The following is a 16,305-nucleotide window of genomic DNA, read 5'->3' as shown; positions in this document are numbered from 1 at the left end:
TGACTGAGTTGGTAATCAGATAATAACTCAAGTCTCTAATAACTCTTATACAGACCAATCCAATGTCTGGCATCAGGATCAGACTCAGAATCAGGAAGAAGGCTTTAAGAACAGGGAATCTGGATCTGAAATGGAAAGAGGGAAAGCAGTTTATGGGCCCTGTCATGCAAACATTTATTCATATGATTAAGTTTATTCACACAAGTAGTTCTACTGTATGTGATGGAGACAACAGAACATTTAACTTTTCCATAGCCATTGGAATTTCTGGACATTTAATATCAAAATCTACAACACAATCATCAATTACAAACACAGCTACAATACAGTCATAAGGTATATATGCTTTTGTGGAACCACAATACATCATCACGATTATCTACTGCTTTTTAATATATTGAATAGGCACATTACAGCTCACACACCTAAAACCACACTGGCTTTCATATTTATGGAGTGCATAGCCTGGGAAATTGAAGTCCAACAAAAGAAAAAAGAAAACAATACTAAGAGAGTACAGACATGATTTCAAATTAAGGGAGTTACTGTGGACTTAGACCTTTTTAACAGAGATCAGAATTTGGTCCTGTACATTTTGCAGAGATACTAGATTAATAACTACTAATGTCACATTAGTCAAGGGATTAACAGAGTTTCCACTGCATGCTTCTGTTTTCAGAGGTTAATATTTCAGCCTATAACAATTTGCTGTGAACTGAGACTTGGCACCCAAGGTCTCAGCACAGGAGAAACTCGTTTTTGCAAAATATGGTTTAAATCATTTGGATATTTAAATATTAAATCATTTGGGGTCACAAGAGAGCAAAAAACAGAGAATGTTTGTGTTTTCACACTGGGTGTTTTATGGTCCTAAAAATTAAAAACTAGCTTTCATTTAAGGAATGCAATTTTGCATAATGTTGGCTATTTTCTCTGTGTTAAATGGCCATGCTAAATTCTGCCATTTCAAGTTCATGAACATTCCTCTCCCACCCCCAATTTTGGCTGACATTTGCTTGAGTTTTTGGCCCAAATGAATGCAAGATTCATAGTGAAACTCAGCAGAAACCAACTATTTTTTCATGGTTTCACATCACACTTACAGCAAAACATCAAATTTCACACATTTCTATTCAAAACCATGATATTTATCTTAGGCTCCCTCAAAACCTAACCTGAGACCATTCAAAATTTGAGCTGGCTTCCTCAAACTCACCTAAGCCTTCTTAGTAATATTAGCATAATCTTAACCACAGTGGTTGGAGCAGTGCCTCTGTAACGAATTGTAGGAGGTTACATTTTTAACAGTCAAGGTACACTCTTAGTGAAACACTTACCAGTGAATGTACTCTGCTTAGCAGATGTTTCATTTTTTGCTTAGAAGAGATGAAGTTTATTTATCTTAATTGTTCAGCTGTGCTCTTTAGGCCAAATTTGTGCATTCCTTACAGGGTCCTTACTGAGGCAAAACTAATACCTATGTTAAATGGAGTATACTTGCTTGTCTGGACTGCACAATGTGTATCAACTCTGTAGCTACCCTTTTACAATATGGATTCTTTAATTCCATTACAGTCTTCCATTCACATAATTATGGCTAAGTTTATGTTGCCACTACTTTATTATTCAGCCTTAAAAATATGTTCTAGCTGAAAACTTGGCACAAGTGTTTGAAAATTAATTAACAAAATTCAAAAATACAAGAAGGTTATATCTTAAATACATATAAATCCCATGAAATTTCAACTATCTGACTTTTTTTCATTCCAGAAATTCAAAAATAACTATTTAATTGACTTTTAATATTTCTTATACAAAAAAAATTCCTACTGAAGCAAAAAAGTAAAGTCACTTACTTGTTTTGCTACTGTAAGGAGAAGAGTTGGGTCTTTTTAGAGAGTAATGGACTTCTTATTAACACCGTGGGTAACTGGGATAGGAAGGGAGCCTTACAAATAATTAGTTTATTTTGTATCTTCACATCCACATCCTTGCTCACTTTCTCAGTAGGCATGTTTAGTGTTCCAGCTCAGTCTATGCACTTCTGCTGCTATGTAACATGATTAATTGTTGTGGTCTGTGGAATCAAAACCTGACTTAAACTAATACATATTTTGACTTTTTTTTAATCCCAAAAAGAGTAAAGAAAATGTGGCTTTCCAAAATGATGATTCAGACCAAACTAAGAGGCTGGTCCTGCATCCCTTGTACATTCCTAACTCTCATTGAAGTCAAAGCAGAATCAGGCCTTATATTTACCTAGGCGATCTAAAGAAACTTTTACCTTTTTGGGCAAATGTTTAATGCATCCAAAATGTGCAATGTACAGCCAAATCAGTGACCAAATCTTGGCAGGTGTCTATAAACAGGAGCAAAGCTTTCCCCCTCACTCATTTCCTGTATCCTACTGGAGGCCACCTTTAAAGGACCAATCCAGAAATATTTTGTTACTTTTAAGTATATGAATAATATGCATGATAGAGACCATATGTAGAGTAGCCTTTGCTAGGCTGGGACAGCTACATAGGTTTACACGCTAAGACATGCAGAATAGAGCTGCATTGGAAATCATTTAGTTCATCTGAGGTACAGTGGGGGAAAACATTCAGGTCAATTGATTTTTTTTTTGCAACATTTTAAAAAATATATATATATTTACTAAATTAGTCTAAATTTAAAAACAAAGCCATTTTGAAGTGAAAAACATGAATTTTTAATTTAAAAAATGTCAAAATGGGACATTTCAACAATTTCATCATTTTTCTAAAAACGCTTTGAAATTAGAGATTTCTTGAAACCAACCCTTTCTCTCAACCAGTTTCAGTTTCAACAAATCAACATTTTGTTGAAAAATTTCCTATCAGCTGTAATGTAGTAGATAGCCCATCCCCTTAATTGGACTCCATTATAACTCCTCATGAAGGATTTGGACAGTGACCTCTTTATTACATTTTTGAAAGAGGAATAACCTGAGCAGCGCATTTCCACCCTGTGTTCCACTGTTGGCTGTGGGTTTGGGTTTTTTGGTTTTTTGCATATGCCTATGTACATCTTTAGTTACAATTTAATCCCAGATGTTTAACCAAATAAATAATATACACCTGGAAATCAAAGAGATGATTACAAACAGAAACTTGAGATCCAAACACCCTTGTACTTTTAGGGCCCTACCTACACTATGAAATAATAGACACATATTTCACCATTAGTGCAGTTCCATGACTGCTCACAAGAGTGGAAGCAGCAGCGTAGACCAGGTTGCACCACTTTCCCCACCATATCGCTTGAGCCCTGTCTACCCTTTCATTTCCACCAATGCCAACACTGGTGGAAAATTAGCAGCCAGATTTTGCTGGTATAAATGTAGCCTGTTAGTGCTAGAAATCTAAGCTAGGATCTAGATATGAATTTTTCAAACGACCCATTTTTCTGTAATTGGTCAAACCAATACCCCATATCCAAACAATCTCACGCTTGAGGATATTCAGCATCTAGAACTGGATCCAAATGCTGCCTTGAGCTGACCACTGGTGAAGATGCCTCTTTCTAGGTTTAGCCTGTCCTGCATGGATTGCGAGTAATAATGCTGGGCCAAATCCTAAAATCGTGACTCTTACCTCCACGGTTTTTTTTCAGAATAAGAGCTCAGTAAAAACTAGATAAGAACCTCAGGGTTTAGTCTGTGCATTTTAGAACCCCAGTGAATGCCTTCTCTTGTTGTTTGTTACTTTTTTTTACCCTACTCTCAAAATATTAAAAATCAAGAATAGTCAGAAATCGGTCTAAAATAACGTAATTGTTGATGGACAATTAGGAATCAGAAATATATTTAATATTTTTAAACCTTTTTTTAAACAGTCATGCTTGTATGTTGTATCTCTCTGTTCCTTAAGGTCCTGTTAGAGTGCAGGCATCACATACTAGCTAAAGCCACAATACTGTGACTTGTACACCTGCATCTACATGGAGCCTAGCTGGCTTCAGTAGGGTTCTGCCTGGGGTTTACCCTTGTGCAACATGTTGTGTTCATCTCTAATCTAATTAAGATAAGAGCCTATTACTGCCACTAACTGATGACATTACTCCTTCAGACCCTAAGATAGCAGAGTACTTGAGCACACATGTAATTTAATTTGAGTAGTCCCATCAAAGAGAACAGGACTATGTGTGCGCTTAAAGTTATGCATGTGCTGGACCAAGGTCTTTGCAATGAAGGCCCTAGTGTGTAAAGTGGAAGAGGTCAGAAGGGGTTGCACACTTGGAGGGGGTGGATTGTTTTAATTGAGCTGGGTTACTGAAGGGCACGTTTTAAGAACTGTGTTACCAAAGTTGCTGATACCAAATTATGGTATACCAGCTAGCACATCCAGGACACTACTGTAATATAAATGGTAACCATTAATAGATGAGGTTGTCACTCTGCTCCAAACTCACACCATGAAGCATTCTGTTTTGCTTTCACCCTGGAGGCAGAAATAAAGAGTGACGTATCCCTCATGACAATGAATTCCTTGACTTTTCTGTCAGTCACATTAATGCTATTAAAACGTATACTTTTTTTTTTTTGCCTTCTTTGGATTGTAACTTTGTTTTGTCTCCTTATTCTACCCCAATCCATTGTCTTCAATTATTACCCATGCCACGAACAATCACCAATGAAGCAGCAAAAATCCTGTTCAATTGTCTGGAAAGCAGCTGTAATCCCATAATGCTGCCAGTCTCTCAGCACAGTGTACTAGCTGCAACATGCAAGGTTATCGACAACATTCTGAAAGAGCTCTAACTTGCATCTTACATTTGGAAAGGCTTTGGAAATTTACCTTTTTTTTTTAAAAAGCACATGAAGGAAAAGGTAAAAATTAAGAAAGGCACCTGAGGGTATCCCCCAGAGAGGAACCTGCACTGAACGTTAGGAGGTGTACACATTCTTATCTTGCTCTCTTTAAATTGTCATATAGCTACATAGTTCACAAAACATTACTAGAGCAGATGACTTCTAAGGTATCTGTAGGAAAAATCTAAAAAAAACACCCCTATTTTTCGATAAATTAATATTCATAATAACAAAAAAGCAAAACTATTATTATGAATAATCATTTAGATTTAAATAATAAAAATATGCCTATACAAGGCACTCAGCATCCTAACACATCATCCCAAAATAATTAAAATAATCATTCAAACAAGAAGTCAGTCAGCTAGCCACCTAAAGGTAACTTTCCCAATCCTTCATTACTCTGGGAAGCATACCCTAAGCCCTCTCAAAAAACTCTATCAAACATATGCAGCTTACTCAGACAATCACCACATTTGTGGTATTAGTAGTAGGCATAGTATTTAAAATCACCGTTTGTTTTTTAAATGACCTATTTCATGTAGAGAAAAATATATTTACTGTGATGTTACTTGTATTTTAAACTCTTAAATGGTCTGCTTCTTTTTCAGATAGTAAACTCATCAGGGCAGGGACTATCTTTATTTTCCTGTTCTGTATAACACTGAGCACATTGTTGGTGCGAAGCAAATTATTAATAAAATGAATGTACTAATAACATTATGTATCTTGTAATATATTTGTAGGTGGACAGAAGATACAAGGAGGAGTAAAATTGTTTAGAAATTCTTGACTGGTCCTGTGACTTGATGTTTTTACTGATGTTAATGTTCCAAAGAAAGATATGACACACATAGCAAGTTTCAATGTTTTTTAATTAAAGATCACAATTTTAAAAGATCTGCGTAAGGAAAAATAAACAATTCTTTTGCATTTATTCTCTGCATATTTCAAGATGAAGATAGAAGAACCAGAATATATAGATCATTAGATTAGATAAGCATGAACAACAATAGCAGTGATTAAACTTGAAACCACCATATCTAACTTCTGAGGAGAGTTATTTTTATTATCAATAATTTAGTAGCAGTTCTCAGACTTTAATTTAAATAGGGAAATGTGAATTTATTGGGGAAAAGTTGTATTAATATGACAATAACATATAATTCTTGCTGGTTTTTAGCCAATGTGAAGCATATTTTGGATTTTGAAAAGGAATTAGACTCTCCAGGTCAGCCTTCTAAGCTAGTTAAATATGGACCATGGAGCTCTTCCCAGTATCTCTCCTTGCTGAATTGTAATAAATTAAGTTATGTTCATTGCCTTTTCCAGCCTCACCCAATTTCTCCTTGGACCTGTCTCTTCTCCAGAAGAGTTCCAGGCATCAATTGTACCTGCATTTATAATTTGAAACCACCCAACTGGCCCAAAGAATTTAGCGCCAGCCCCTTTCAAAATGTTGAGCTGACTGGCTGGCTCGGAGGTGACATACCTTATACTGACCTCCTCATTTCCTTAATTTTCTGGAGATCACTCCTATTGGTTGAGCTGTAAATATTTTCTAGTTGCTTTGAAAGTACCATAGCAAGATTTTGTTTCTTTTTTTCCTTTGTGCATTTTAGACAGTTTATGCTTTCATTCTCAAAACAGATTTTATCCTAATAAAGGCTTTTATTACTATTATTCACCAGTCATTACACAGCATTAGACTATTATGTAGTATAGACTGACTTTCATAGTGAGAAACCTCCCTTTTGGTATAAAATGGAGGGGGAAAAGGAACCCAATATAAACAGAACAGTTCATTAAAAAATAGAGATTCAGCTTTAATTTTTTTAAGCATTGCCAAGGCTGCCACCTACGCTTTTCAAAACTTTGTTATGAAAAGTCACTGGCATGAGGAAAAAGAAAAAAAATATGGGCATGAAACAGTCTCCAGTCACATTTTGATTGCCAGACGATTGACAAAATAATTTGTACCCGTCGATTTTCATGAAGGAAATTTTTACAATGGATTTGCCAAGCAGATTTTTAATTTTAATCAGTAATGAAAAAATGACAACATGGATCACAACAAGACATCAGCCGTTAAATGGGCTTTCGCAATTGCTGTCAGGACGACTCCATTAGGGAGCCGTACCTTTGTGGGCATCAATCACATTCTTCAAACTCTTGTACATCTTCGAGATTTAATTAGACAGTTAAGTTCTTTACTAGCAATTTGCAAAACTGTCATTTACCAAAAGTGCAAGACACTAAAAAAAAAAGAGAGAGATTTCTTACAAGCCCTAAGAGAATGTTTATTTCATTTCTGGGAGAGGTTTTAAAGCTAACATTAACCCTCACTAAATATCTGACCAGTGACTTTGAAGATTAATTCCTTCTGCAGACCAAAATCTAACACAGCAGTGTCTCAGATGCAACTGTGAGCCTTAAATCACCATGTGACAGCAAAAAAAATGCAGACGAGGAAGGTTGCATTTTTGTTTATGTATATTGCCTTTTGCAATTTTGTGTGTGTGTGTGTGTGTGTGTGTGTGTGTGTGTGTGTGTGTGTGTGTGTGTGTGTGTGTGTGTGTGTGTGTGTGTAGAACTGTTCAGCTTTCTAAAATAATTGGTATACATGGTTTGGAGACAGATAATGAACTTTCAAAAGTGTTTCCATTTAGGATATGTATGAAATCACCTGTTTTGTTTTACCCAGCACATTGCTCACTAAAATCTGTAATTTGAAGGTGGATGTCACACAGGAAACTCTGAGGCTGACATTACTGCATGGTAAAGAATCTGTCCTACTAGTGCTCTGAACTCCTGAACTCTGCTGATGGCTGAGTAGCAGCTTCAACACAAGCAGCTAAATGCTGCACTTATTTCTCTGTTGGCTTTGGATTTTCATTGAACATCTTTGAATTTCTAGGGCGGGGGCTATTTCTTTTTTTACACCGTCTTTGCTTGCTTGCTTGCTTGCTTGCTTGCTTGGACACTTTGGGCCTGATTGGCCATTATTGAAATCAAGTGGAGTCTTTCCATTGCCTTCAACAGGTTTGGGATCAGACACTCTGTTTTTATTTTTAGCTAGCAAATATTCAAAGCTTTCACAGGACTTCAGATAAAAGCACTTAGTAATTCTTTTAGACAAATTGTATCTCTTTTCCTTTCAAAGATTTCCAAAAATAAATACTGTAGTATCCTTTAAATAAACTTTGGCATACTATTTAGCATATGCATAGAATGCATATAAAAGGTGGATTGTGAAAAAGCAATTCCTCACCAATGCAAAATGTGCCCTGAGCACAAATGCACTGTACAGAGTTACTTTCAGGCTGAAGTTTTCTTGAAGTGATTTTTTCTCTCTTTGGTGGTGGTGGCAGTAGTGGAGAGAGGGAGTGGGAATTCTCAATATTCTTATAAGTCTTTGGCACATTGAAATAGCACATCAGACACCAGGCATTAGAAGAGTAGAGCTATTTATTAGTCACCACCAATCTGAACTGACATAGGAACATTTTCATATTTTGCAATTACGCCCTCACAAAGATTACCTGTTCTCACCTGTACAAAATCCTTATTGCTTTACCGAAGGAGACAGATGACTGTCTCATTATTCAGGCAATATTAATTTTTTGCCTTCCCAAGCAACCACAATGATTATCATGACAATATCAGGACCCTTCTGGATGAATGTAAGACTCATTTCATGTAAGCAGCATGTGAAACTTTATGCTTTGCACCTCTCCATCATGTAACATGTGTGTCCATCCTTACCAGCAATATGTTGGAGATGGGGAGAATGGATGGCACATAACCTGATGAGGAAGTGGAGGCAAAAACAAATGCAGCACAGCAATCTGTGAGTGAAAAACATTGGCCATGGGCTGCATTCATTAAAACAGCCTCTGGGAACTTTGGTATGTGGCCACCAGAACTTCCTTGGAGCACTATAAGTGAAATTACTCCCATATTCACCACATGGCTTTTGAGTTAGGGCATACACGTGCATTGTATATCTACATTTACACTAGCATTCCTCGTAATAGCGCAGAGGCAATCAAAGAGAAGTAAATAGCAACAACGTGAAACAGTCCTTTTCATCTGCAATGAGCTTCCTAAACGTTAGTTAGTTAATCCCTTCATCACCCATATGGGTAAGTATCAATATCAGTATTGATGATTTTACAAATGAGGATATTGAGGCAAATGAGAAAGTCTGCACTAGAGGTGGCATTAGTGCACAGGTCCTACTGGCTCCTAAGCAGCGTTGATATGATTAGACCACACCCTTCTCGTAACTGCTTTAACTTTAAAAGAAAAAGGCTCTTTGTTTAAGAAGAAGGGGTTTTTACTACACAAATTTATTCTAACCATTTGAAAACTATTCTGACTGTACATTAAAACTCCACTCTCTCCCAATTACAGAGACATATAGGGCCAAAGTATGGAGCCCTTTCCCATCCACAGACGAGGTAGCTGTAATATGGCTGTAGAGAGCAGAGCCATCCAGCATTGCAGATAGCACTAGCAGCCCCTGAGAGGGCATAGCTGTGTGGGCTGGAGACAGGGGTGGCTCCAGGCACCAGCACAGCAAGCGCATGCTTGAGGAAGCAAGCCATGGGGGGGGCAGCCTGCTGGTCCCTGCAAGGGCGGCAATCAGACTGCCTTCGGCAGCTTGTCTGCGGGAGGTCCGCCGGCCCGGTGGTTTCGGCGGTAATTCGGTAGCGGGTAAGCTGAAGCCACGGGACTGGGGACCTCCCGCAGGCAAGCCGCCAAAGGCAGCCTGACTGCCATGCTAGGAGTGGCAAAAAAGCTAGAGTCACCCCTAGCTGGAGACATGGTCATGGCCCTGCTCCCTGCCTACCTATGCTGGATGCACTTTCTTACTGATGAAGCAAGAGAAAAAAATATGATACTCAAAGACCTAATGCCTCTAGGCACCACTGCTTGAGCATTGTGCTTCCTCCTCCTTCCCAGCATACCACAGACTCCTCTGTGGCATATTTTTGCCTATTAAAGTTAGAGATGGAAAAGACCTATTAAGTCATCCAATCTATCTCCCTGAATTTGCATTGCTCAATAGTTTTACTCAGACAAAATTTCCAGTGACTCATAGGGCGTTTCACCTAAGTCTTATGTAAAGACTGCTGGATTTAGCCATATGATTGTCGGTCCAACACAGTACATGAAGAAATACCTCTAGTTTCAGGAGATAAGCCAACAAGCTAGTATGGGAAACCCATAGGAGTATTCTGTGAATCAGTTCTCTCCGCTTATACAAAGGCTGCAGCAGACACATTCCACAATCTACCTGGCCACGCCTCTTCCCCAGGTACTACTGCCAATTTTTCAGACTCTATTGGCTCCCTGAAGAATCCCTAACAGATTGGAAGTTGCAGCCACAATCTGACCTTCCACCTTGGTGGATTTACCATCCCCAACAGCACTTCTTCCTGTTTGCCCCCAACAGAAGTCACTGTAAAGCAGAGTGGATTTAAACCATCCATGTGTACAAAGCACTTTGAGATCAGTGCAGAATATGAAATTTACATTTAGACCTATGCAAAGCCTGGTCCTTTCAGCCTCAAGCCCCTGAATATTTCCAATATCTAAATGCTATATAGAGAGCTCACTCAGACAGCAACAAAGCAGATTTGAGGGAAGATTATACCCTCTGTGAAAGATGCCTTTATGGCCTGAGTGTGTCATTCGCTATTGATCTAAGAACCTCTCAAATTTCATAATGCAAAAATATTTGTGGCTATCCTGATGGGATGGAATGTTGCCTAGGACAAAGTCTTGGTTAAGAATTGCATCCATGGCTAAAAGCCTTGAGCTGATTGGAAAATAGGTCTGATCTGGAAATAATCCATTTAAAGAGATACGGTGAAAGTTGGTAAGGCCAAAATTTGCTTTAATTTCTTTTCTCTTAGTGTCTCAACCAAAGCCCATTGAAGTCAACAGCTGTCTTTTCATTAACTTTAGTGGACTTTTGTTCAGGCCCATGTTCTTTTGAAGAATCTAAATAAATCTTTTTACATTCGTTTTTCCAAAGCCAACTATTTTCTTTTCTTAAAACATGCACAAATACACACTACTGCTATAGTGCTGCTGCTTCTTCCAAGGGTGGCATCCCCAAAATGATACAGGTCTAGCAGGAGAAGAACCTAGCTATAAGGCACTGGCAATCATGATGACCAATATTATCTCATTGTTCACCTCTCGCTCTCCCATCTGTCTATAGCCATCTGTCCCTTGTTTCATGCTTACATTGTAAGCTCTTTGGAGCAGGAATTGTCCTTTCATTCAGTGTCTGTACTGGGCCTAGCACAACAGGATCCTGGCTCCTTGTCTTGGGTTCCTAGCCACTCTGGTAATATAAATAAAACAACAATAAAAATAGCAAAGTGTGACAGAATTCACCATTTCTCATGTGTTCATCTGGAGTTTCAGGTTCATGTGAATCCAAAACTGTGTGTGACACTGAGCGGTTTGAAGGACTTGTAAACAAACCTGTGGTTTGTGAGACAGACTCATCGGCTTTCCATTGTAGGACTAATACTGCAAGCAGTGCTGAAATATGGAAAAAAGAATGGGAAACAATGGATAAAAACTAGACCTATATCCTCAGTTGGTGTACATCAGCATAGCTCCATTAAAGTCAGTGGAGCTGTGCCATTTTATATCAACTAAGGATCTAGACCCTTATGTTTTCCTTGGATGTAGCAACATTTCATACAAAGAGCCATTCAGCATGGTTTCTTTTCTATAGTCTTTTACCCTGATTATCTGACTAGCTACCAAAACAAATAAATGAAAATAACCCAACACCAATGTCTATTGTATCATATCCACAAAGGATCCTGTTATTACATATGCAGAAGTGGAACATTTAGAAAATAAAACATGAAGCCGTTTGAGTCTCTAAGGTCAATTACAACTGCTCTGATTTAAAAGGATTACAGTGACGCAGGCTCTGTGCAATAGTTTCCAGTCTAATTACAATTTAGAAAGAATCTTCATTGTTGTAAAAAATATTTAATGTGCCTGGGCATTTAGCAAATAAGCTAAATCCATTTTTTTTTTGGTCACAAAACATGATCGCGTACAATTCTCTGCGCTGTTTACAGTGAGCAAAATTACACTCAAAGCCACCTAGTTAGATTGTTCTGAATTGGTAGTCAAAAGTGATTCTGATAGAGCTGAATTTCAGTGCCTCCACGAGTGTGCCCTTACTAATCGCAGACTACAAGAATAGCTGCAAACTCCTAAGCTTTATGCATAAAAATCCAGCAAGAGAGCGAGAATGTCCAGTCTTATTAGGATTATTTGCTGTCTAATGGAGGTCAGCACCCCAATACAGTTTAACAATATAACAGGAATACACCTAAATGAATGTCAGTTTTTACAGTATTACGTTATTTAGAAGTAATTACCCCAGCATGTAGATACTATAAATGTAGGTGTTAGGAGTATGGGAAAATAATCTGCTTTGTTCATTCAAATTGATGGTTTGCCAACCACCTATAAAATTAGTGACAGTTGCCAGCATTTTACATTATGTGTGCAAGTAAGAGGTTGATGCAGGTCCTTTTTTGGTGTAGGAAATTTTAAAATAAAGTTTAGTGCTTATAAAAAATGTAGGCTTAAGAGTACTGGATGGAGTGTTCTCTCTAGCAACACAAGGCTGAAACAGTGCAATGGAGACTGAACGGACCCACACACACACACATCCACCACAACTCTCCAAAGGGACTCAGTCCTGACCTAGCAAGGGTGTAATTCAGTCTCCATGCCCAGGGTAATGATCTATTCTAAACTGGCCTTGCTGCTGAGATTTCCAGTAAGGTTGCCAGTTATGATGATGGGTTTTGTGATGTGTAGACACCTGTCTTGTAGGAAAATAGTCTGAAACTACCAGCTGTTTTGACATAGGACACTGATCAATCTAGGCTGGATTCGAACCAGTCATGTAGGGCAAAGTTCCATTGGCCATTGCCAACACTCAACCATCTTGGTGAACACCCCATATACTTGGTGGCAAGCTAAACCTAAATTCTGCAGCAATGCCCCTGAATTTAGCAGTCAGCAAATTGAAAGGTTTGCAGCAACTTGGTTTAATACTTTAAAACTGAAAATGTTAATGAATTGTATTTTTCATTTTTATATCTAATCATTACCGTCGCCCCTATGTTACTTTGATATTAAATTCCCAATTAGGGAAGGTATGTGAGGCAATTTTGGATTGTGCAATCAGCACACTTGCAGCTTGTTTCAGTTAAAAGGACCAGAGATGAAACAGCGTGGACATTTAAACTCCTAGCTTTACATTACAGCACTGATAGCACATTGAATAGAATTGCAGACTTCATATGTCTCAGTTAGTGTTTCAGGCTGCCTGCAGATCCAGGAAGACAATGCTGCCTCGTTTTACACTAAACTCACATTTTCCAGGTTATCTTCACAAACACGAGGGCTAGAAACATGATTTTTTTTTAAATGAACAGTTAGATTCTGCTGTGCAGTTCTGAGGAGGGCTATGTGATAAACAACATGGCTGCAAAACTGCAGAATCCTGAGCTTTTAAAAATATATAAAACTAAAACTAAAAAAAGTAGATATGTTCTTTCATCAAACAAAGGAAGATGATTTGTTGTCAGACAGGTGGAGGCACGCATTGCATTACAAAATGGAAAATAAGGAACACTGGTCTAGCCATTTTATCATGTTAGCATAGTCCTCCTTTTACTCAATATCGTGATATTTGCCTGCTTTACAAAACTCCTGCATACTGATTGGGGCTGCAGATGCTTAAATTATCTATGAAGAGTTTATAACCCAGAGAGCGCCATTTCCTTTACTAAGACTGGGTACAGATTTGTCCATTTTTTTAAATAAAAAGCATTACAAAATAGATACCAGGCATTTTTGTTGTTATGACAATTTGGCATCTTCTGAGCAAATGTATTTACTTACTATATATACACATCTTCAAGCTGTCAAGTAATTGGACAACCACTGCCCTTTCCTCATGTTACAAGTTTGATTGAAATGGCATAGGCCAGATGCCCAGCTCTCTCACAGATTCTTTAATTAGAGGGTCTCCTGAACCTCCGAACCACTAGAATTTAAAAAAAAAAGAGCAATTAACACTTTTCTAGGGCCCCTTTCGTCCATCTGTCACAGCACAGGTGAAAAAAATATGATAATGGATCCTTTCTAAACAAAATGCTGGACTCTGTGTGTGCTCTCTTCCATTCAGTACATCAATAACATTCCCTCCTCCTCCTACCAGAAGAAAAGCCTCTAGGTTTTCTAATATGCTAACTACATAGTACATTGTCTTGGGGAGAAAATCATGTGAAAGCTACACAGACGGGCACAACATGTTTTTAATCACCCCTATTTCCATCAGGCAGGAAAGCCTCACAATTCTATAGCTCAGTTTGCCAGATACAATGGCTTGACATGTGAGGGCATTCCATTCCCCACTCCCACCCCCGCAGCCACACTCAGTATCAAATAAGATCTGTTATCAGCCTTAGTTAGATCATAATGAAATAATTGCAGGACTCAACTGAAGGTGACTGCAACACAGTGAGGTGAATTAATTTTCCCACCACAGCAGAGCATGTCAGATGTGGCCATGGGCAGGTCAATCTGTAATTTGGGGAGGGGGGTTGGGGGGTGAATGTGTGAAAGAAGTTGACTAGATTTCAGTACAAAATTGAAAAGGGTATTGGGATTGCTTATGAAGAAAAGATGGTGTTTGTGTCTCAATAATTCTGTACCATTTAAAAAGTAGACAAAAAATACAGTAAAATGGAAATAACTTACTTGCATAGGGGATGGAAAAAAATCCCAAAGCACTTTAGAAACTTCGACAGGGATCCACACCATACACAGTCAAATTCATGCCATGGAAAAGGCTGAATGTTTTTAATTAGGGCCCAGGGGTCAGGGCTAGAAAGTTAGAGGCATATGCTTCTCTTGATCTACAATAGAACTTCAACCCACATCAATGAGAGCTTTGCACAAAGATAAATATGGCTCCAGGAAGCATTTTGGATCCAGACCAGCTTTATGGTTCAAGGTTTGGATGTGAGGCTAAATTAAGGCTAAATTTAGGGGTTATCAAAAAAATCCAGTTATTTTTCACAGGAAATTTTGGGGGATTATTTTTTCCTTTGAAAGTTTTCGCTTGTTTTGTTTTTGATGGAAAACAAAAAATGAAGAAAAAAAAGTCTTAAAGACAATATTGATTTTTAAATGGTGTCAATAAAATATTTTCAGTTTTCAAAAACTAAAAACTGAACTTTATCAAAATGCAACAATTTGTAATGTAAAATTTAAAGTTTACAGTTTCTGATTTTTCATAGAAAAATAATTTCAACCAAAATAAAAAATGTCCATGTAAAAATTTCTACTGGTGCTACTCCATGGCACCAAATTCTGACGCATTGCTCTCATAGTATTTATCTACAGGGGTGGCTCCAGGCACCAGCACACCAAGCACATGCCTGGGGCGGCAAGCCACGGGGGGCGCTCTGCCGGTGGCCTCCAGCGGCATGCCTGCGAAGGGTCCGCTGGTCCCGCGGCTTCGGCGGACCTCCCACAGGCATGCCACTGAATCCACGGGACCGGGGACCTCCCGCAGGCAAGCCACCAAAAGCAGCCTGCCTGCCATGCTTGGGGCAGCAAAATACCTAGAGCAGCCCCTGTTTATCTAGCCATAGAATGGGAAATGAATACAGTATCTCCAATACTATGGCACAGCAATATTTGATAAAGGTTAAATTTTTGAACAGCTGCTGCAGAAAAAGAATATTGCCTCTGCACTAAGCAGTCTAGAGCTAGGTGGCAGTTTACAGTCTGGGTACGATGGTTTGAAAAAAGTCATTTGAGCTGAGGGAGCCTCACAACTTTCTTCAACTCACAGAAATTCTATGCCAAAGTCCATTGTAGTCATGAAGAGGAAATAATGCCTTGCCTCAAGAAATGGAATACTGGTGAAAAGGGTCACCAGTAATTGCAAACTATTAAAAGGGGAGGAGAAAACTGTGGGGGTACCAACAGAATCATAGGGTCGGAATAAAATTAGAGATTTAACCATGGTGATTCTAACTTAACATACACAGGATTGCAGTGATTACCAAAAATTGAAATTAGGAAGAAACTTTGCCTACCCTATACTATGGAAAGGACCCCCCATTTGCCTCCTGAGTCTAGAACAAGGATGATCTCTTAGGATCAATTGGGTGATGCGTGCTGTATCAATTGCCTGTGAATGGGTGATGGTGGTAGGACATAATACCACTGGTGGTGTATTTTCCTTCCCATCTTCTCTTTCCTTGTTCCAGTATAAATTGGAGCACTGGAGAGGGTGCTTAGAAAGAAGAGAGCTTGGGGGTGGAACAGTGTTCTGGCTTCTCTTATTTAGGGGGAAATGAGATTAGGGCAACTCAATGCATATTTTATTT

This window comes from Gopherus evgoodei, chromosome 4, assembly GCF_007399415.2.
Source record: "Gopherus evgoodei ecotype Sinaloan lineage chromosome 4, rGopEvg1_v1.p, whole genome shotgun sequence".
Taxonomy (NCBI): domain Eukaryota; kingdom Metazoa; phylum Chordata; order Testudines; family Testudinidae; genus Gopherus; species Gopherus evgoodei.
Note: the sequence above shows the minus strand (reverse complement) of the source record.